This window comes from Enhydra lutris, unplaced genomic scaffold (assembly GCF_002288905.1).
Source record: "Enhydra lutris kenyoni isolate GAN:26980312 unplaced genomic scaffold, ASM228890v2 scaffoldscaffold2, whole genome shotgun sequence".
Classification (NCBI taxonomy): domain Eukaryota; kingdom Metazoa; phylum Chordata; class Mammalia; order Carnivora; family Mustelidae; genus Enhydra; species Enhydra lutris.
Genome location: NW_019154086.1, coordinates 50,990,356 through 51,014,962, shown reverse-complemented (window position 1 = coordinate 51,014,962; position 24,607 = coordinate 50,990,356).

The window sequence follows — 24,607 nt, the reverse complement described above, 5'->3', positions numbered from 1 at the left end:
AGTACAAGGAATCAAGGACTAACCCTAACTTTGGCAAACAATCTATGGTTCTCCTGCTTGTCCTCTGTGATTGTCTTGCATGCATTATTTGACACTCATCTGACATTAGCAGTTAACAATGTTAACGATGGTGAAAATGATGATGGGAAGTAAAAATTAAAAATAGAATATAGCCTTTCCAGATTAGAAATTTAATGAGAAAAGATTTCTCTCTCATTAATTTTTTTTTCTGTCTCTCCTGAACCAATCTTTGTACCTCCTACTGTTACGCCCATTTGATTCCTCAAACTAAGCTTCAAGGAAGAAGTTCCACCTTTGATTAAGGAGGTCCAATTATTTCATTAACAAAATGACTAATTATGTCAAAACTTACATAATATACCTGTATTATTCTTCTCTGAAATGACATTGCGTTGAACTATCTCTCCCCTGAAGCAAAGTAGTTGAGAATAGTTTCAGCTACCTTTAACTAATTAGGTAAATCCTTTTCAAAATTAGAGTTTTATAATTCCATACCAAACGACCATCTATAGTAACAGAGTATGAGATTATTTCTGGAGTAAAAGAATAAGTGAATTTTAATAAAGTCCACTATAATGTTGCTGATCAGGATCTGGGTTATAGAACTCTGCATTGTTGTGACCTTGAAAACCAGCTCATACTTGGGCAAGATGTATTGAACACAGCCTCTGTGGACAATAACTAATATAGCTGACCTTAACAAACACTACTAACCACCATGATAACTGTTTTCTGGTCCAGTAGGGAACTGACAAGCAATGTAAATGACATAGGAGGGAGCTACTTTTTAGGAATCTTGACTGTTTTGTTTTGAAATGGAGATTGATGCATTCTATCATGGAGATGAAGGACTTGGAACTAAGTCAAAGAGCCTGGGTTCAAATTTGGATTCTGCACCCAACAGTTACAAGCCTCATAAAGATGTTCCCATGATTAAAAGAGATAACATTGAATGTATCTAATAACTGGATAAATTAGCAATAGAAGTAATTTATTGGGAAAAAAAACAACAAGATGTAATTTATTGCAAATCTGCGTCTATTGAAGGGACAGACATTTCTGGATAGTAGAAGCATCTTATCCCTTCCTTTTCCTGGTTTGCTCCTGTGTGCAAGTACCATCACTTTCACTCTGTTTTTAGTTATATCCTTTGAGCATTTTAAAAGTAGGGCCTTCTCTTGCAGGTCAGAGTTAACATTATCAAACACCCTAAACAGTGATACCAGCTGGCCATGGGAGGAATGACAGGAGACAGCTAAGGCAGGGGCCCAATAGCCTAAGTTCCAGATAGCCTGGCTTAGTAATGGACACTGTGGGGCCATGGACCTGCTCCGACTATCCCAGAACTAATACTAGAGCGTGACATTCTTCAAGGAAGGACTTAGGAAAGGTCTGCACAGAGATGTGTGTGTGCACATGGACCTGTGTAGAGTTCATCACTGTCTTCTCAGGTGCTTCACTTAGCAAATGAGCTCAGCAATATTCCCCCTGAAATCGCTTGCTCCAGGGTGCTTAACAAATGGCTGGCCGTTTAATGGCCCGAGGCAGAGCCAGGGAAGGTTAACACACTGACAAAATGGGTATTAACTATGATAACAACTGTTTTCATGGGGGATTATTGCTATTATAAACCTTATTCAACAGCATAATGCCGGCAATAATTTTTCCTTTTTCTCCCATTTTAAAATTAAGTCATGCTCCAGAATGTACATGACACAGAGGAGACCTGAAAACTCCGAATGTTAGACCTTTAATGGCCTTTTCACAACTCTCTATTGTTGCAAAACAAAACAAAACAAAACAAAACAAGAAACACACACACACACAAACCCTTAGATGCATAATCCGATGCTTGGGTAGATCATATTACTCAAACTAAATGAAGTATATTTGGGAAGAAAGATGTCAATTTATTAGATCCTATTGTGACAGAAACTCACACTCACCTCTTCTGCACCCTACCAAACTTCATTTTGTCTGGGTTTGTCCATGGTTAGAGCAGACAGGCTTGGACAACACAAAGCTGGGCATATTTATATGGAAAATCTCTGTACGATTGTGCATTGCCTGACTGGGGAGAAACAACCGGAAGACTCATGTAACCTAGTCTCATCATCACAGAACATGGATGATTTATCACAGTAGCATTTAGAAGACCAACTGTCTGCTTACTAAGAGTAAGACATTTCTCTGGTACTATTCTGTTTTGGAGCCCAGGGCAAGAACGGCCACGCAGGAAGGGACACCCTCTGAAGGAAACAGTGGTTTTCCTGGTCTCAGAGAAGGCAGCCCCAAGGCAAAGAGCCCTTGAGGGAGCCTGTTTCTAGCTACAAGTGACCTACCCAAAAGAGTAACAGAGGGGCAATGTCAAGCACCTCACTTCCTAATTCTTCTAAAACCAGGATGATAAAAAGGCCTCTGGTGAACCTGTAGAGTAAACATTTGCAGCTGAGTCCCATCATAGCTGGTCCTCAAATGAGCCCATTGCCTTGGAAAAGGTAGCATTGGTGACTCCATTCACAAATTGATTTTTTTCCTTTGCCACGTGAGCCAGGGTACATTTGGCTTCCTTATCGCTTTGCTTTTCCATGCGTATTCTGTTCATTTCTTTAGATTCATCTGTTTTGGCCTCCATTTCCACTGTTGATCCTCCTGTTCTTGGTTTAAATTATCTTTTTAGGCTATTCCCTTTTCTTCTCCTTTCTTAGAAATTATTTTCATTGTCTTACACACACACACACACACACACACACACAAACACACACTCTTCCAGAACCCAGAAAGAAGCTTCAGGATTCCTTATCCTGTTGGACCATTCTAACATTCTGGTCCAGTCCCTTTGCTACACCAGCTGGCAGCAACTCCCCGATGACTGGATGGATGCTCCCTCACTTGCCACCAACTTTGGAAAACAGCCATGAGGCTATTTTGTTTTAATTCTTTCTTTCCCTCTGCTTGTACCTTCAGCTCAACTTTAATTCTCCAGGGTCAATTCCCCAGCACTAAGTTCCCTAAGTACTACACCATATTAAATTTAAGCCTCTTTCACATTATCCTGTTTTTAGATCAAAGATAGGATGGCAATTTACTTACATTTACTGAATTTTTAAATTGAATTTGTATATTCTAAGGCTCCTCTTATTATTAGGAAACACTGGCATTTTGGAGTGTCTCTCCAGTGGGTGGTCAGGCAATCTCCACCTGATCACTTCAATTGAAAACAAATTCCCTACCTTGCAAGATAGCAAGGTTCATTTCACTCTTAGTTTGACTAACCAAAATGTTCTTCACTGCTCTTAGACAAAATTTGTTTTCCAATAACTTCCCCCTGTAGACAAGAGTCCTTCTGTATAAAATATATCCTTTCTCATTTGGTATACCTTCTACTATTTTTAAATAGGTACCTGCCCTGATTTTTCTCTAAGCTAAATATTTCCATTCTTTTCAGTATTCATCATAAGGGAGATGCTGCCCAATTTGGATCAGTCCCATTTGTCACACCTGACTCCAGATGTGGTCTAAGTCCTAAAAGAATACAGTGTTTATTTATAAAACAAAATAAAAATAAATAAATAAAACCCACTAGCTTATTTTGTGAAACTCAGGATCTCAAGTTGGCCTAAGTTGGAGGCCAACAAAATTGAAAGAGATTGAAATCTTTTTTCTTTAAAATTTAAGCACCTATTAAAGTCTTACTATTTTAAAGTTAATCAAAGCGATACCTGCCACTCCCTTCTTACATACAACCAATATCTATTAGAATGTATGTGGTATGCCTACCATTTCATCCAAAATAAACATCCTTGATGGAATAGTCAGGATCCTTATTTTACATTAGTCAGAACCTAGGTCTGACTCGTTACAGCCATCATGCCACAAGTCCCTTGAGTCCTGACAGCCTGATCAGGCCCCCTCAGGATTGTTTTGGTCCTCAAAGTCTGGGATCATCAGACATGTTAGGGTGAGGTTATACCCCAGCTGATCGATTACAAGATTGAAGGACACAGTGTAGAGTCCAGGCTGCGAATTCCACAGTAAACATTCATTGGTTTTTGGAGCAGCCAGTGAGGTATTCTGTTTTGATATTCTACCTGGCATGTCCATGAACCTTAACTCCTGCTATCTGACCAAATGCAAGGAAATGAATATTTGATTGGGTCTGAGAGGCTTAGAGATCACCAGAGCAGCAAGAGCTTTCGGTTCTTTTGTGAAACTTTGCTCCTTTGATCTCCTGTAGCATCTTTTAAATGGCTATGTGTTTGGGCTTACAATTCATCCTGTGTGAGTTCATAGTTAAGACAAGAAGAGTTCTCCTTAGAGAAAAGAGTGCGACTGTATCGAACCTAAAAAGATGACATAAATCTCCCCAGTCCTCTGTAGGAGGATTATCTCATGTTCACTTTGCCCAACTCTGTGAGAGACATGCAAGGGGCACAATCTAGGGTCCGGGTATGCTGGGATCCAGGAATTAGAGACGATGAATCAGAACAGACCCACAGTTAAAAATCAATGTAAGGTCCATCTGAACAAAGACTTTAAAGAAATTAAACTCCTTTTTTGTTTTGCTATGAGATACATTGCTCAACAGAGGTAAATCAGTGACAGACAAATTGTTATGTACATCCCTGCCCTTTGAAGTGAGCTAGCTGTGGCTGGCATTTGCACAATACCCAGAGTGAAAAATCACTTACATCCTGGCAAACTTGTCAAATGTCTACCTACTTATCCTCATGTTCTGTTGTGCTGAGCTCCAGACTCTCCCAGCTACTGTTTCACCATTCCCTGAGAAGGATCTTACGTCATAGTTTTCTGCAACTCTAAACAAAATGTCTTCTCATTGTTCCTAATTTCTTAAAACCACTGCGTTGTATCTGCCTAACTGCACTGTTTAGCTATTAGATGGCAAATAGGATTTACCTCTCATGCCAATAGTGACTGATTAGTAGTAGCTGCCTGGGACACAGTTTTGAGAAAAATTACAAGGCTATGTTTGGGCTCACTATGATTGATTGAAAATGCCTGCGGTAGGTGCATGATGGTGAAGCGGTAGCATGTGGGCCACTTTTCAATAATTTCTCATGCAATATTCTAAGACAAATGGATACCAAATGCATAGCCTGACAAGTTGTTTGTGTACAGGAATCATTTTATCCCCATAGGTTGCCTCTATAGTAAATCCATCATCAATAATAGATAATACAGCTGCCATTTACTGAACAAGAACAACATGCCAGCCATGTGCTTGGTAGTTTCCACGCATTGTCTCAACTCTTTCCATCAACTCTGTAAAGTAGCCATTGCTATACACATTTTACAGATGAGAAAATGGGACTCAACACACTTGAATGACTTCCTAAAGCCACATAAATAAATGAATGGCAGAGGCACAACTTAAACTCTGGCTCATCCTGGGCCAAAATGTCACAATAGCAAGAACTAAGCGTCTGGGGACCCTACCGCATATCTGAAGGAGACTCTCTGTTTTGCAGTCAAATACTCTACCATTGAGCTATACCCCTGGAGACTCTCTCTCTGTTTTATAAGGGACGAGGGGGAGTCGAGCGGAGAGACCTGAGCTCAGGTACAAAATATAACCTTCGGAACCCAAGTAGAGGGTCATAGATAAACCTTTATATTAATCTCAACTTAAAACATCCTCAAGAGTTATAATTGGGATTTATAACCTAGGATGAGATAAGCAAAAGTAGACATTGTTTCCTTCTAGATTTATAATATAATTTCAGGAGATAGGAAAACAGGTGCCTACAACCCTCCCGGCTAGATGGTATACTCCATGAGGCCAAGAAAGTGTATTCTCAATTTTTTCCCCTCCTCATCATTGTTAAGACCAAGCACAGTTCCTTAAAAATCCCTGCTTAAACACTTTTTACCTAAGTATACATTCAGCTAAAGCAAAACAAAAACAAAGAAAAAGGGACAAAAATAATACAGTGACAGGATGCTTATTTTTCTTAAGCCCTAGTTAAAACATGGGTATAGAGCAGATAGTTTATAATTAAGATAACAAAGAAAAGAGCCGGTTTCCAAATTCTGATGATTTACCATTAAAGAGTCCATTTGTGTAGAGAAACTCCTATCCCACAAGAAAGAAAAGAGCCTTAAGAGCTGGATGACAGTCATTAAATATGGCCTAGTAACATTAAGATGTGGCAGAGAGTTAGAAACTCCATGGCCAGGGCCATAATATCATTCTACTTAGTATTCAGTAGACAGGAGCAATGAAAAGAACTGCATGTTAAGAGTTAAATAATTCAAGCAGAAATAGCAATGCTATCCTACAAGTTGTAGGGACAATGTAATGCTGCATCATCTCGTTTTAGAAGCTGAAGTAATTATTTATGTTAAATAACCATAAAGCGATTATTGCCAAAATAATGATTAAGGTTTATGGTGCAATGTAGAAGGCCAAACTTGTTATATAAGTGGTAAACCTCAATAATTCAGTTTTTTAATAACAGTTTGAGATTTAATCAACACAGAGTAATTGCATTAAATCTGAATTAAGTTCACATTGGAGACGTGATAATATCAAGCACAGCATCTCATTCTTTTTTCTAATATTTAGAACAGATCCTGTGATCCTGTGAATCAATGAAGTTCAGTTCAAGTTCACTGAAGAAGCAGTTTTTGACTGGAGACCACGGGTAGTATATCTCCATCCACTTTGACACATGGATCTTAATAATAAGGCAGAGATACATCTTTGGGATTTATTAAAATAGTGGATTTTTTTTTCTATGCCTCTTATTCAAAATATACTAAAACAGCTTTTAGCATTCCCAGGTGTTATTTTGCTATTCTAAGCCAAGGCATCTCAAATTTTAGCACCGAAGAATACCTATGACACCTCAGGGATCTGGGTGCATAATCTACTAAAAGTTTAACTTCTCTCTAACATCTGGTATTTTATCTTTAAAATTATTGTAAATTGGGGCGCCTGGATAGCTCAGTTGGTTTAACTTCTGCTTTAGGCTCAGGTCATGACCCCAGGGTCCTGTGTTGGGCTCCCTGCTCAGCCTCCCTCTTCTCCCACCCTGCCCCACCCCTGCTCATTCTCTCTCTCTCTTCTCTCTCTCACATAAATACATAAAATCTTAAAAAAAAAAAAAAAAAAAGCATATGTATCCTGGAAGAATTGCAAAATTTACTGTAATTTTATTTTCCTTAAAAATTTAATATATTTATTTGAGTGAGAGCAAGAGAGATCACAGAGGGAGAGGAAAAGGGAGAAACAGACTTGCTGCTGAGGGGAAAGCCACATGCAGTGCTCTATCCCAGGACCCTGAGATCATGACCTGAGCTGAAGGCAGACACTTAACTAACTGAGCCACCCAGGTGGCCCTTGACTTTGTTCCTCTACCAAAAATAACATTTTCAATTATTTCCTATCCAAGAAAAAAAATTGTGCACCATTTGTCCTTGAATTCTGTAAATCTCCAGTTTGAGGCACCCAGATAATTCATTTAACTAAAAATAATAGAAAATAAGTATTTACATAGTGTGTCATAATAAACTCACTTTACTAGCTTTTCTGAATTGCCAAAAGTGTTATTTGAATGGTCAGTTGATCTTCAATTTTCCAACAAAGGTTAAAATGTACTTCAGCATTTTAGATGGCTTTATGTATGGATCATATAAACAAACATTTAATAAAAACTTGCTTGAACTTACTTATATTTATTTTCAGCTTTCATCAGTTCAGGGTATCAGTAAGTCTAGACACTTGTTCTTTCTACATTAAGAGGAATCCTTAATATGGGAAAAAAATTCTTTTTTTTTTTAAAGATTTTATTTATTTATTTGACAGAGAGAGAGATCACAAGTAGGCAGAGAGTCAGACAGAGAGAGAGAGAGAGAGAAGCAGGCTCCCCGCTGAGCAAAGAGCCCGACACGGGGCTCGATCCCAGGACACTGAGATCATGACCCGAGCCGAAGGCAGCGGCTTAATCCACTGAGCCACCCAGGAGCCCCGGGAAAAAAAATTCTTAAAGACTGCCAGTTGAATTCCACTCTTGTAAGATGTTCCACACACAAGAAAAGGACTCTATGGTCAAATAATGTTGGGCAACAAAGACCACTGCATGTTTCTTATAGATTAAAAATAAATACTGGAATATCAGACTCTCTGAGAAGTCCTGTTGGAATCCAAACAATTCTCAATTCTTATTGTCACAAATTAGTTATAACCTACTAGTGTAACTACTGCTTCATGAAACACATTGTGTAGAAAACACACTTATTGATTTCATATTCTCATATTGCAATCACTCTGTTTGTGTTTCTAAACTGGAAACAGAAATCTGTTTTCATTTGGCTGTTTCTTGACTTCTTGGTTAAATTCAGGAGTGCTAAATCTCACTAGCTCATTCCTGCATATTTTGTGTTTTGGCAACAAGATCTACATAGAGGCATTTCAGTTTGGTTTCTTATAACTTTTCTAATAATGCCCATCATTTGTCTTTTTTAGCTATAAAATACACTGGGTTCATACCACTGATTTACAATTAGTTTTCAATTCCTCCTGCTTCAAGACTAGAGGTTTAGAAGTCATCTTGCTTACTGTGTTTTACATTTATATTTTTATTGCCATCAATTATCTTAAGTAGACCCTTTTTGTACCCAAGAGCTATTTTTAAGTTCACACACAAATACTTTTGAAGCCTTCCTGAAATCTACATCCACCGACTTGGAAATGTTGTTCTGTCTTCAGAACTACGTATTTGGGGAGGTTGCATTGCTCCTACTAAGTCACTGAATCCAGTAGGAACCCTTTGCCTGTCGCAAAGATATACCTCTTCCTTTCTACCCCATATTTCCTGTCACTGGAACATGAAATGGAAACCTGAAGGAAATGGGGAGGAAGAGGGCAGAAGGCAATGATACATTTTTCAAAACAAATAGACTATCTAGAGATTATACAAAAAAAATATCATAGCAGAAATGAATGGAGTAGAGAGAACCCTAGGGGAACTGATAGTTTAACTTCAAAGTTAGCAAAGAACGGAAGAGTGAAATGCACTCCAGCAGCCTCAGGAACATCAAAAGAAGAAAGGGAAATGCAGTCTGGGAAGTCTAATTTCACAATTCAGCAAGAGTTGCATTAATTTCATATATATTCTGTCTAATAAAAATAAGTCAACATGAACTGGGGATAAATAAATAGTTATAAAGTAAATTTCCTGGAAATTATTTATCCAATTCAGATTTTTTTATGAATTTGTTTTATTGGGTGTGTAGGTATAGTGACAAGGAAGGGACACTCAGCTCAGTGATAGGAGGCTTGTGTTTAAAATAAATGCTTAGAAGGGCAGTGGTAATGTCGGCACCATGTGTTATGTTTTTGGAGTACCCAATACGTAACATAAATTCAGTAAATATTCAATACTGAAAAAAATAATGATAAAGACCTTGCTTCTCCCTGTAATGTGTTCTATAACCAAGTCAATCTGCCTTATGGTTTTGTTACAAGGATTTATAATACACTTAGAATTCCTTGCAAGATGAAGGATGCCATAATATAAGGCATAATGGGAAACAAAAGTGTGAGTTGCATAAAGACCAGGATCTGGAAACTGCCTGATGTGGGGAGGGGGTGTTTGGCAGATTTCTAGAAGGCAGAGGAAGGTGCAGATCCAGCTTTACATGACAGATAGAGTACAACCAGATAGGGCACAGTATTCGAAGACAACGGTGAATAGGTAGAAGGTGGTGTGAATCATAATGATAAGGCACGCAGCACTCTGACGATTTTTATCATGTGCCTACCCTGTTCCAGGAGCTCTACCAGGTACTTTGCACGTGCATCTTACTTCATCCTTGCATCATTCTGGGATTAAGTACCATTTAGTAAGGTGACCTATTTCCCATTTCACAGATAAGGAATTAGAGGCACTAGAGAGGTTAAGTAAGTTCCCCACCAAAACACAGCTAGTGGTAGAATCAAATTCAGTTCTGCTTGCACGTTAAAATCCCTTCTCCCTCACCACGTAACAACTGACATCATGCAATCTCCGCGTGAAATGCTTCCATAGCTCTAAATGGGCGTGCGTGCAGATAAAACGAAGTGCAGAAATCATTCTTATTGACAAATCCAAGAGAGAATCCCTGGAAGGACTCCGAGTATTAGCTCATGGGAAGGAACATCATCACAGCAATGTTATCATTGACTCAAGCTTTGAAAGCAGATACACCTCGTTGAATGTCTGATCTTGAGCAAGTCTTCAACGTTCAAGACCTCCACTTCCACCCACGCAGAATGGCAATAACAACAATAACAATAACAATGGGGATGATTCCACCACATCTGCAGGATTGGAATGGCTATGAAAGCAGGCACACAGAGAATGCTGGGCTCAGTGCCTGACATGTACTATTTTCAAAAAATTTTTTTCTTGACACCAATCATGCTACTATTATTATTAATGTTACCACACCTAAGTGATCTGTGCCACTCCCACCCTTTTTGTTTTTCCTCCAATATGCTCATGTGTTAGAACTCATCCAAGGAAAGAAGCAATTGAGAATCACAGGGCTGGTGATACAAAGCTGACCAATTACAAATTCCAGAAGAGCATCTCCAAGTGTTGGTGTGCTTTGTGCTCAGTCTTGAGCTAGATTATATCATCTAGCCCCGTGGTTTTAATATGCTGAGGACTCCTAACTTTGAACCCTCCACCTAGATCCTTCCCTCTAATCCCACAGATCTAATTCCCTGTTTGACATCTCTCCTTTGATAGGCTGAAGGGACTCCAGTGTCTTGAGCAAAAGCTCAAGGCCTCATGAATTGTCTTAGGGGTTCCTTTCCCATTCCAACTGTTGCTGCCTCTCTGGCCCTGTCTCCCCTCACCCAGGCTACAATGGCCACACCAGCCTCCTTAAGGTCCACACATAACAGGCCCTAGTTCCTCCCTCCCCCTAAGCATCTCGATGACTTATTCTTCACTTATTTCAAGTCTTTTACTCAATTGTCACCCTATTAGAGAGATGTCTAAAATATCAGCCAGAGAATCTGAAAAATTTTCCATACCTGATTATTTCTATGTCCTTTCCTTCTCCATGTTTCTTTTTTTTTTTAATCACTACTAACATACTATCTAGTTTATTTTGTTGTAGCTTCCCTAACCTGTAAGCTCTTGGAGGGCTGGCTTTTTCTCTGCTTTTCTCACTGCTTTTCCCTTCACTTCTAGAAGAGTGTGTGGCTCAACAATGAACAAGTACATAATTTTGGTTCCAAATCTTACCACTCTCTTCAGTTCTCCCCATATTTTGTATTTATGCCATTGTCTCTATATCTGTCTCCCGAAAATAGGTTTGTTTTATGTATATACATATATGCATATATGCACATAAGCATATATGTACAGGTAGGTGCTCTTGGCTGGGATTTGTTTAACTGTCTGTCCCAATGTATTATGCTAATTTTTTTGTGAATGCATATAAATGCTTAATAAAATGTTTATAATTGATCTGGAAGAATTAGCTACAAGCAAACTTCTTCATTGCGTGATGTATATTCCCATTCTCTCAATAAAAAACATGAATAGGGCAAAAACCATAAACACATTCTCCCATTAGTCACTATGAATAAGCCTTCACATTTGCCTTCATCTTTCTTCAATCTCCCTTCTCGTTTCATTCGCTTTTTTTTGTTGTTGTTATGAAACTAGTATTTATAGCCAAGGCAGGGCTGAGTAAGATGCAGTGATTATGGCTGATTTTATCACAGCTGTATTACTTAGCTGCAAGGTGAAGCGCCGTGGTAAAATGGATCATGAATCCTTGAAATTGACTATCCGTCACCTTTATAATCCTGATGGAAAGGCAGGTCAGATCAGGCCTGACAACTTCCCATGTAAACGAGAACACCAAAGCAATGCTCCTGACTCAATTTGTCTAAAAAAGTAACTACTCAACAATAAGCCAAAGACAAAGAAGAAGCCACAAGAGAGAAGATGGGGAACACGGTGTAGAACTTGACTCTAATACAAGGACTGGCGGAAAGTCATCTGAGTTATACAAATGTGAACAATTCAGGTATTTAAGACACATACATTTAGAATTGCCTCAAACTTTATTGATTAATTCCTGCCTTTCCAATTTTTGCCCTAAACTCAGAACTTCTATAAAATTTTTGAGTTGACTGTATCTTTGATATATCTAGCTTAATATCCCTGACACATAAGCAAGAACCCAATAAGTATTTGTTAAATAAATGCATGACTGAATAAATCAATAAATGGATACTTAACAGTCTAGTTTCTGCTTTATCTTTACAATGATGAAGAGTTCCTTGCTTCATAAGAAAAGTTATCTCATTATTGAAGACGGCTTTAATTTTTAGGATATTTTTCCTTATAATGAACTAAAATCTTCTTTGTTGCAACTTCTATTAGAAATCATCATGGCTGGGAGTCAATAGTTTTGATTTTATTAACTCTTCTGTATACCAGCTTATCGAATTTCTTACTATGGAATTATCTACTATATTTAAAATTCTTTCGGGGCGCCTGGGTGGCTCAGTGGGTTGAGGCCTCTGCTTTCGGCTCGGGTCATGGTCCCGGGGTCCTGGGATCGAGCCCCGCGTCGGGCTCTCTGCTCAGTGGGGAGCCTGCTTCTTCCTCTCTCTCTGCCTGCCTCTCTGCCTACTTGTGATCTCTGTCTGTCAAATAAATAAATAAAATCTTTAAAAAAAAAAAAATTCTTTCTCTCTACCCTTCATGGGATGCACCCTTCAAATGTTTGGAAGAAATACCATGAGAGTAATGCAAGGTCTCATTCCTAGCGACTGGAATGGGGGCTAGAAAGGGACTCTCCAGATCAACCTAATATTAGAAATTTTGTATTTTTGTTTGTTTGTTTCTCACTTGTATGGTACTACAATTTTTTCCTCCCCTTTCAGCTGAGAATTTTGGGATGTACTACATTTCTATTTTAATGTTCTCTGGGAATTCAATTCAGCATTGATTGGCAGGTATGCATTTCAACACTGAACAGTTTCTCTCAGAGAGCCCTGATCTCTCCGTATAAGTTTCTGGGTTTTTCTGCCTTTGTCTTGGAACTTTTGTAGAGATTTTTTTTTTTAAAGATTTTATTTATTTATTTGACAGAGAGAGATCACAAGTAGACAGAGAGACAAGCAGAGAGAGAGACAGAGGGCGGTAGGCTCCCTGCCGAGCAGAGAGCCTGATGCGGGACTCAATCCCAGGACCCTGAGATCATGACCGGAGCTGAAGGCAGCGGCTTAACCCACTGAGCCATCCAGGCGCCCTACTTTTGTAGAGATTAATTATCTCCCTCTTTCTCTATTTTTAAAAGATTTTATTTATTTGAGAGAGACTCAGAGAGAGAGAGAGAGTGGGATAGAGGGGCAGAGGGTGAGGGAGAAGCAGGCTCCCAGCTAAGCCTGACAGAGGGCTTGATCCCAGGACCCTGGCAGACACTTAACTGACTGAACCACCCAGGTGTCCCAGAGAATAATTTTCTTAATCCAAGATTTGTTCATACTTATCTGCTATTCGAAATCCAAGATATTCCTCTGATGGGAATGCACTGGCTTTTTGAGACAATAACAATGCTGTGAGGCTCAATCTCATCACATTTGTGAGGTACTGCAAGTTTGGTTCCATTTCTTCACAGGGAAAAATATAGAACTCCATTATGTGATTGGGCCATCAGTTACTTGGAATACAGCCTATTCAAATAACGATGCAACAATAAGCCCCATTACCCCAAAGGTACCTCTCATTCCTTTATTCTTTCTCTTGAGAGGATGGCTCAGTTGTCTTCCTGTGTGTGTGTATGTGTGTGTGTGTAGGATTAGCTGTCTTTGCAATTCATTTGTTTCTTGCTAATGAAACCTCTGTGTCGTTGCTAACAAAGCAGAAAATAAAAAAGGTAAATAGCACTCCCCAGAACAATTTGTTTCGTGTTACATGCACTCTTGTTAAACACCAACTGAGGGACTTTTTTGCAGAGCAAAAAAGAGGAAAAGTCTGCAAACACAATTAGCTGAGTCAAAAAGAAATAATAATTACTGTCACAATGCATCAAATGGATATTGAGACACAACGCCTGTGGGCCAGAAAGGAAATGGAGCATCGCAATTAGGGATTACAGAAAAGATGGTACATATACACTTACGGAAAAAACGGTATATGAGCATGATATATATCACACCATAGGTGCTGATTACCAGGAATGTCTTCGTACCGATCTCATTAAAGGTCACAGGGGGCTCTGTTACTCCTGACCCTCACATCCAACCACTTGAGGTCAAACCAACCCTGCATACCATACTTAGCAGGAAGAAATTGTTCTTAAAATATTATTGCAATCTATTTTTACTGGGCTACTATATGCAAAGCAATGGGCTGAAATGCTAGTGACAATATGTCAGGATAGCAGTGCACTGGGAAAAAAGGGATCAGATAACATAGTTATGATAGGTACAACAAACATCACATTCCTCAAACATTAATTGAGAATTGATGACAATTCACCATGTTTGGCTGAATACAATTCATACACTCTTGAAAACAACTGAAGCAAAATGGCATTACCTTAAACCCCACAGATAAGTGAAGGAAAAATGTGGATATGTACTCATTACACCATGTTTCCTAATTAGTTATGCATCCAGAATGGAATCTTTTAATGGCTGGAATTATGAAACTAACAATCTACTAAGTTTGAGATACTGTATTATGGCACATTTTTAAAAACTAAAATAATCGGAACCTTGCTGCCCATGTTTGGAGCCAGGACTAAGTTATAATCTCTTAGATCACAGAGTGAAGACAGCAGTAGTGAAAATACTTCACTTCACCTAGGGGCACAGGAGGCCTCCTCAGAAGTAGGTTGCCGCTGGAGGATATTTGCAGCTTTACCAGGATTTCAGGAAAGAGTATTCTTCATCTTGTTTCTACTCTACTATGAGGTCCTATAAATGGAATCTGTCCAACCAAGGTTGTGATTCTCTTCCTTGAAGGTACAGTATCTTTTTTCCTAGTGCTTCCATAATGCCTGACAGTTAACATGGTCCTCCATTCATTTGGGGAAAAATATACATCATTATTCACAGTCCTAAACCATACCATTTTCCATAAATTTTTAAAAAATGTGTGTTTCATGGGAATCAGTGAACATTTCAGTCTTTGTTAAGACTGAGTAAGCTGAACATCAGCCACGCTTTAAAATTATCAAGATAGGGGCGCCTAGGTGGCTCAGTGGGTTAAGCCGCTGCCTTCGGCTCAGGTCATGATCTCAGGTCCTGGGATCGAGTCCCGCATCGGGTTCTCTGCTCAGCAGGGAACCTGCTTCCCTCTCTCTCTCTCTCTCTCTCTGCCTGCCTCTCTGTCTACTTGTGATCTCTCTCTGTCAAATAAATAAATAAAAAATCTTTAAAAAAAATAAAATTATCAAGATAATAGAAGAATTCAATATGTACTCTAGTACTGAATTCCCAATCAGTGTCATCAAGAATGATATTCTTGGGGCACCTGGGTGGCTCAGTCGTTAAGCGTCTGCCTTTGGCTCAGGTCGTGATCCACAGGAAGCCTGCTTCTCCCTCTCCCACTCCCCCTGCTTGTGTTCTCTCTCTCACACTCTCTCTCTTTGTCAATAAATAATAAATAAATAATAAAAAATAAAAAATCTTAATCTTAAATCTTAAAAATCTTAAAAAGAAAGAAAAAAAGAATGAGCATTCAGTTCCTGGGACACTTAATCCTACCCTAAACCTTCTGCCACATCCTACCACATCCTACTTGCCACTTCCACAATAGGGCCCACTGGGAAACTTGAACAGGAAATAAGGAAATCTATGCTAATGTCCCTGTCCTAAAGTTTTGTAGCACATACAATGAATGACTTGCTAACCATCAATGCCTTTATCATCCTGGCAAATAAAAGCTGAAGATCTTAAAAAAAAAAAAAAATCATGGTTTTAGAGCTAATAATTTTAGTGGCAACTTCCTGAAATCACTACTTCCTGATCAAAGCAGACTGGGGGCAGTTCTGGTGCTGGCAGCTGTGATAACAGCTTCCTAACTGGGTAGGTAGCTTCCTGATTCAGCAGCTTTCCAGAATCTAGATCATAGCAAACACAGCCGTTCACTTGATGACCTAGTTCGATGGTATGATTTTAGAAGTCATTCTTGGGAATTCAAACTGGAATTTGTTTCTTTAGGGTTCTCAACAATTCTGAGCTATCTTTATCTTCCAATCAATTCTTAACATGCTTTTAAAAAGGTACACTGGATTCTTCTGTATGTAAATAAGAGTACTGATCACAACATTTTTCTCTATCTGCCTAGATGAGGAGGAGGATTCTCTTCTCAAATGTCTTTGAAGATATTTATGTAAATAGGATAGCATTTCCTGCAATACTGGGTTCGGACTCCAAGTCTCTTCTTGGACAGCCTTTTTGATTTTCTAGAGAATTGTAATGGACTCAGTTTGGCACAGACTCAACATGGTAACATACATACCAAGATGGTAATTATTACTGTTATCTCTATTTTCGGAATTTCTGAAATCTAGTAAGGCTAATTCAGTTGACCTCTGCTTACATTCATTACTGGGAAAATAATAGCGTAAACCCAGTAGGATTATTAATAGAAGCTGATCTTCTAAAATGGCTGATGGTGAATTTAAACAAGACACTTATAGATTATTTACTTATATCAAGAGAGTTCTAATCATCACTTATTGATAAGAATCTAGCATGTATATATTGAGCATTAGAGAATCAATGGCTTTAGTACATTTAAGATAGTTTCTCAACAATTTCAATCGCTATTCATACTTTTCAAATTTATTTACTATTTCTGGAACTCTCTGCTTCACTTTTTCTTCAGGGTTATGCTCATATATAGTTTCATTCATTCAATTTTCCCCTTTAAGCTTAGCGTAATATTTGTGGAAAGGGGGTAGAAAAGATCACCATCCTGAGATTTCTACTCTTTTAAACATGTTATTCAGTGACTTTTTCAATTATTTCCTCTTTACCCATACCAGTGGAGTGCTGACATTTTTTATTCTTGTCATCAATAATTGGCACAAGAACCAACCTAGTGTTTGACGTCACTGTCTTTTTGGACTTAATGAAACATAAAATGTTAAACACCCCATTTCTCCAGAAGGAATTTTTTTTTGGCAATTATATTTCCTGTGTAGTTTTGTTCTGCTTTTACAAACCATTCCAACATGCTTATACATGTTCTCTGGTAACACTTATTATCAGCAAAAATGAACATAGAAGATGAGAGGTGTTCTTATTCTACTTCATAAAAATACCATTTTCAACAATAATTGGAACCTTGGATATCTATGTCCCACATTGATATTTTCTTTTACCATAAGTTATCTGGACTATATTAAGCTTGGCAAGGTGATCTCATGGAATATAAAAGATAACTTCAGGGATTAAAAGCATTAACATGAATTTAACATGTAATAATTGCTCATTAAATATTATTTAAATAACTATTGAGCTTTGTAATTGCAGAGGCAAAGTCATGATATATATATATATATATATATATATATATACCAGAGCAGGCTATGGTCCATACATCAAAAATAACTTTTGTGTATTTCTATACCAGAATTTTTTATTGCTGATTATACTTTCTGAGATATGCTGTAATAATGCTGTAATATCTCACTCCTTGAAAGCAGTTTATGGAATACATCAGATAAACACCTTCTTTCATGCCAGCTGTAGTTTCCCTTAAAATCTCTTGATATTTTCATGAGATTTTGTAAAGTAAATTTGCTTCCCATAAGAGTAACGCTGTGACTATCTATCAGATTCAATTCATTTTAATGAATGATGTGGGTTAATTTAGTCAAGCTTGTATTAGTTAAGGTGAAGGCTAAGGTGCTGTTAAAAAAAAAAAAAGAAAGAAAAGCTTAAATAGTGGCTTTAAGGGAAAAAAAAAAAAGATTGTTAATTGTTCACAGAACAGTGAGGTAAGTGGTCCAATGTGGTGGACAGCTTTGCTCCTTGCAGTCATTCGAAGATTCAAGTTCCTGTGGCTCCTGGATGGTGTAGTCGGTTAAGTGTACAACTCTTGGTTTCAGCTAAGGTCATGATCTTAGGGTCTTGAGATCAAGCCCCAGTTGGAGCACAGAGTCTGCTTGGCTTTCTCTCTCCCTGTCCCTCTGCCCCTTCCCCACACACTCACACACATACACACAATGCTCTCTCTCTCTCAAATAAATAAATAAATATTAAAAAACAACAACAACAAAGATTCACATTCCTTCCATTTTGTTACTTTGCCCTTAATGTCTATATTCATCATGAGGTCATGGACTCTTCCATGTTTTGCTTGTGAGAAGAGAGTGGAGAGACCGTGAGGGAAAACACAACTGATGTCTCACGGCCTAGACTCAGGGAAGGCACCCATCATCCCCTCTCATATTCTACTGGCGAGGAGTTAACTGTGGAAATGCAGGATGGGAAATATGCTCTAAGTGAGCAACCACGTATCCAGCCCCATCACGAGGGTGGAAGGAGAACATGAGCTTTAGCTGACAAGGAGCCGTCTCTGCTATGTCTGCCATCTTATCAATCAGTTGACCTACATCAGCTGGTTCACCACAATTAAGGGGAAGAGATTGTTTTTTAACTATCCATAATTCATACTTGGATTCGATCCTTTATAGTTTCCCCACAAAAGTACTCTACTGACGAATGTTTAAAGACATTCCTTCCATCTTCTTACTGACTTGTTAAGAATCTGTATAGTCCTTATTTTACTTATAAAGCATGGAAAATGAATGTAAAGGATAAAGTTATAGGATTATTTATTTTTCTACTAACTCCCTACAACTCATAATGGCTCCAGAGAGGAGAAGGCTTGAATTAAAAAGGATAACCCTTAGCATATTCACATCAGAAGTCTGCCAGGCCTACGTCTGACTCGCCACTGCTCTTTTGGCTCTTTAAACCACTTTAGAAAGGTTATGAAGAATGTGCTTTATGAAACTTGCTGCAGCACTGTGAATTTTTTAATAACAAAGCAACCATAACAATGCTATTAAAATAATTAATAATTCACTCGGTCCCTATTTAACTCACCATAGCTGCCTAACTTCACATAAAGAGATGGGGCTTCAGAGGTGAAACGAGGCATTAACAGGTGTTTCAGGATCAGAAAGGTGATTTGCCATTAGCTACATGGTAAATGTCCTGGAAACAGCAGCAGGGATGCTGCCTGTGTATCAAGTCGTTATGTTAAGTGAAATTATTATTTTGGTTAAATAAATTCCAAGGTATTATTATAAACACATTAATTAAAGTTGATGGTGTAATGAAACAGGTTTACTGTTAATTTCGCACGTTACATAGGTGGAACCTGGAATAATTTAGCTTGAATAAAGGTCTCAAAATGATGCTTTGCACCCAGGGCATTGCACCTGGGACAAAAATGTATTTTTTGTTTGGACAGGGACAATGCCCAGACCCAGAGTTTGTAAACTTTGGCCAAAATGATTTAGTACAATGATGAAGAGTGCACAGATTTTAAAATGAGAATGTTTTAATTTTTTTTATTTTGCATAAGTTCTGTTACTTATTTCTTTATGACCATAAGCAGTATTACTTAGCACTTCTAAACCTTTGTGTCAACATCTGCAAAATGAGGATATTAACTTCCTTATACGATTGTTGTGAGAGTTAAATTAGAACTCCTATGTCAAGCATTTTGCATTGTGTCTAGATCAGTAAAGGACTCAATAAATGTTAACACTTATCATTGTTATTATTTGATTCTCAAAATATTTATATTGCCTATCCATTCACATTGTTAAACACTGGACTTATGTTTGAAACAGATGAAGAATTGCATTACGTTGTACATAACTGAAAAGGAAAATAAACGTTATTTTTTTCCCCAAGGGGAAATACATTGTAACCATCAGATAATGGAAGGGAGGCACAAGCAGTCTTTAAGACAGGAGATCAAAATGGAGGACATAAATAGATGACATATGCATGAGACTGTGTTTGAGGAACCAAACTGCTGATTCTACAGACTATCACAGAGGCTATCCGAGAGGATGGTGCATAGTTTTTCACTTCTAGATGGGAACCAAGGAAATGAGCTTTAAAGACCACTGAACCATACATATGGAGAAAAACTGTCTATACATATCAATTAGAGGAAAACAGTTTGGACCACACATGTTTAGCATGTTTGAAGAAATGGTCATTGTGAAAATGCCTTCAAGAACTGACCTCACTAAAAAATGAATAAATAAAAGTCATTGAGACTGTTAAAATATATATATATTTCGCCTCTGGGTTTGCTATAAAAGGAACTCAGGGGTTATTACCATCTTATCAAATATTCCATTAAGACTAACAGCCCTAAAAGAGAACTGTCATTTGCCAAAATTTCCTCTAAGCTCTAGGAATCCTTTTTGTCAGTGTCATGCCTGGACCAGGATTCAATACGGAGAAGAATGAAGTCAGAACCTGGTTAATATATAATTAGCAATAAAAGAAGTTGGGGCATTTCAATAATACATCATATGGTCACATGAGAAGAATGCCAAGAAAATAGAGGGAACATGGGCTAAAGATAAATCATGTATAAGTGGTTAAAAAGGGAATTAGATGGTAAGTAGAAAAGAGATGACAGCAAGTAGTAATAATGTCTTCTATTTGTATCTACTCTGTCTTAAAAGTAGTCCTTTGTTAATTCTTATAGAATCTGTGAGAGAAGTCTGGGTTAAGTATCTGAATCTTTATTTTGGAAATAAAAAAAATAGGACAATGAAATGACTTTTATTGGGTTTTGCTAATGAATCAGGGCTTGGCTGGCACTTGCACGCGACCCTGTACTATAACAATTAAAATTCGCTACTTCTGAATAGTCATAGGGGAAACTCAATTACACCCCCCACATGCAACTGTATCCATGTTTTTCCTAATCCTATAATATTGAGGTCATAGGAAAGTTTAGAGGTCTCCCTTCACCATTTCTCTTTGTATACTGGTGGTCCCATTTTTACCACAAAATGGAATATTGCTCTAAATCTTTGCTGGTACAATCTCAGAAACAGCAGAATTCACATTGTGTGAGGCTTCTTAGAAATGTTGACTCTTAGATCCCACCCCAGACCTACTGACTCAGAATCAGTATTTTGGCAATATTCCCAAGTGTTTTCTATGCTCTAAATCACTCACAGCCAGTCTTCCTTTGGGTGTACCATTCAAAACATCTTAGTTTTTTACTTGCACTGATACCAGGCAGAGGAGTAAAAATATAAATTTTGAAGTTTACTTTTTCTGAGATGCTGAAAGGTGTGTCAACATTGGGTCTGGCTTAACCCAGCTCCTCAACAGAATTTTCCTACCGATGCTCTGAGAAGTCTGGCCCAGTGGTACTCCCCCTGACTCTCCATTGTATTCCTATCTCTGAGATTTCTCCAGCACCAGAGGCCTTGAAAGGAAGGTTGGGAGAAAGGGCACACTGGGACTGCTTCCCTATCATCCCGCAAGGAGAGCAAACGTTATAAGTATTCATCTTTCAACAAGGACAGTAAACTTAGCAATTGAGCTTGACTACTTAGTCAGTGAGATATGTGAAAATGCAAGTTTATAGAATAGATTAAGAGTGGCCTGGCCTGAGCATTCTGGACTTCCCTCAAGGAAGAGGATGAGCACAAATTTGTAATCTCTCAAAATTCTGGAAAAGTCAAGTGGTCTGGAAAATATATCACAGTGTTCTGAAAATTTAAAATGGGTAACAGCAGGCTATTATGGAAACTCTAATAAAAAGATATGTCAGATAAGTTTGGTTAAGTGATTCTGCTTTCAAGGAGTTTAATACCAAATTCAAAACAGTATCATAAAATTTCACACATGGAAAGCACACTAGGTATTAAGAGAAGCACAAATAAAGTGCAGTAGAAATTCAGACACGACTCATGTTCAAGTGACCCCTCTATAAATTGTTCCATACACCCTCCTCTATGTCTGTCTAGCCCATTCTACTTCTTCATCCCAGACTCAGCAAGTAATGTACTTTCAGCCTGAGAACAAAATAGATTAAGGAGTCAACTCCCATTTGCAATTAAGTTAATTAATAAAAAAATTATTGAACTTGTGGACTTGTGCTTCCATAGATGGATGAAGGAAGGAACAAAAAAATCAGTCCTAAAGTTAGATAACAGCAGTTATACAATAGCTTGTTTGAAGGTACAATGATAGTGTGCTCAGGACCCAACAGCTTGCTCTTTTTTTTTTTTTTTTTTAAGATTTTATTTATTTATTCATGAGAGACAGAGAGAGAGATTGAGAGGCAGAGGTAGAGGGAGAAGCAGGCTCCCCAAGAAGCAGGGAGCCCAACAGGGGACTCAATCCCAGGACCTGGAGATCATAACCTGAGCCGAACCATCTGAACCACCCACGTGTCCAACACTTCACTCTTGATGGAGAAACAGAGTGATCAACTGAGAGAGATTATGCTCTTCATGATTCCTGTTAACTCTACCTGGACTCTTCCTTGCTGTGGTAGGCAGAGTAATGGCCTCCCAAGGATGTCCAGGGCTTAATCACTAGAACCTAGGAATATGTTACTTAACCTAGCAAAAAGGACCTTGCATGTGATTAAGTTAAAGACCTTGAGATGGGGGGCACCTGGGTGGCTCAGTTGGTTAAGCATCAGATCTTGGTTTTGGTTCAGGTCATGATCTCAGGGTTGTGAAATGGAGCCCTGAGTTGGGATCCAAGCTCCAAGAGTAGTCTGCTAAAGTTTCTCTCTTCCTCTGCCCCACCTCTATGCTCTCTCTCTCAAATAAATAAATCTTAAAAAAAAAAAAAAAGGATCTTGAGATGAGACTGTTCTGCATTATATGGGTGGGTCTATCGTAAGCATAAGGGGCCTTAGAAGTAGAAGAGAGATATAGAAGAGTATATGACTCCAGGAGGGAAGGTCTGAGTGATGGAAAGTAAAGAAGTTTCAACCCCAATCCTAGCTTTGAAGATGGAGAAATGAGCCCTAAACCAGGAAAAGGTAAGAAATGGACTCTTCTCTAGAACTTTCAGGAAGAAATGAGCCCCATCAGCATCTTGATTTTAACCCAGTGTGACTTGCATCGGACTTCTGACATACTGTAGGATAATAAATTTTTTTTTGTCTTAAGCCCCTAAATCAGTGATAAAACTTGTTAAGGGAGTAATAGAAAAGGAATACATTTGCTTGGCCTATTATACTAGCAAAGAGAGGGCTCTTGCATTACTTCCTAAGATCTAGGTCTCTACGTTTCAGTTAAAAAAAAGGGTGTGTGTGTTAATACAGATTGTTCCTGTTTCTACTAAGTAACATCAAGGATTATTAGAAGAAAACACACAAAAGGGACATTTACTTAACAGAATTCATAGTTAGAAATTTACATCTTTTTGATCCAAAATCCATTTAAGTCATCAGAACATTGGTGTCATATTTGAGTAAATGTGATAGAACAAAATCTTTGAATAAAAAAGATGATATAAATTACCCTACTACTATAAAATGACTTTCTAGTCATATGAGATTCCCATGAGGTTACACGGCTATTCAAGATTATATCCTGTTTTCTGCTCTAGTAGGCCATGCCCAACTAGATTACACTATGGCAGATACAATCTGGTTTAGATTCATTTGAATTGTAAAATTGTTCTAGAGAGTGGTTAGTCCTATGGTACACCTGAGAAATCCATAACATTCAGCAATTGGGAATAATGGAGGAAGACATATACAAGTCCTTACAGTACTCTAGGGAGGTCGTACAAGAAGAGCTAATTTGGGACCAGATGAGATCTCACAAGGATATACCAAACAGAAGCAACATTCTTGAGCTAATTCTGGTCTGGACTAGACTCAGAGGAACTTTGGATGAAGCCCAGGCAACAAGAATAACTAAATGTAAGACATAGAATTTTTATGACAGATCTTTTCCTCTTAGTTACTCATGCATCAAGCACTATGTTCAAACTATAGTCCCAGTAAAGAAGTCAGTAACATTTCTAGAAACAGAGACAGACATATCAAATTATATGCCATAACACAAATATTCTGATCATATTTCAGGCATTTTTCAATATGAAAGTAAATTGCCTTTTAGCAAAGCCCTGATCCCAGGTATTTAACAATATCTGATCCCAGGAAGTATAAAGATTCTAGGAAATACAAGAACTGTGCTATAATAAGGCTGAACTGTTTGATTAGAAATCCCATCAGTGAATTCAAAATTAATGTTACTTAATGAAAGAAAACACTGCAAGGAAAGGACATACTGGAGATGAGAGATCAACGTCCATATGATACAGAAATTTATTACAGGAATGCCTGGATGGCTCAGTCCATCAAGGGTCCAACTCTTGATTCAGCCTAGGCCATGACCTCAGGGTTGTGAGATCAAGTCCCGAATCAGGCTCCATAATCAGCAGGGGGTTTACTTAAGATTCCTTTTCTCCCTTTATCCCTTATCCCTGCCCCCTCTACTCTGTGTTTGCTCTCTCTTTCTCTACCCCCCGCATATATATATATATATATATATATATATATAT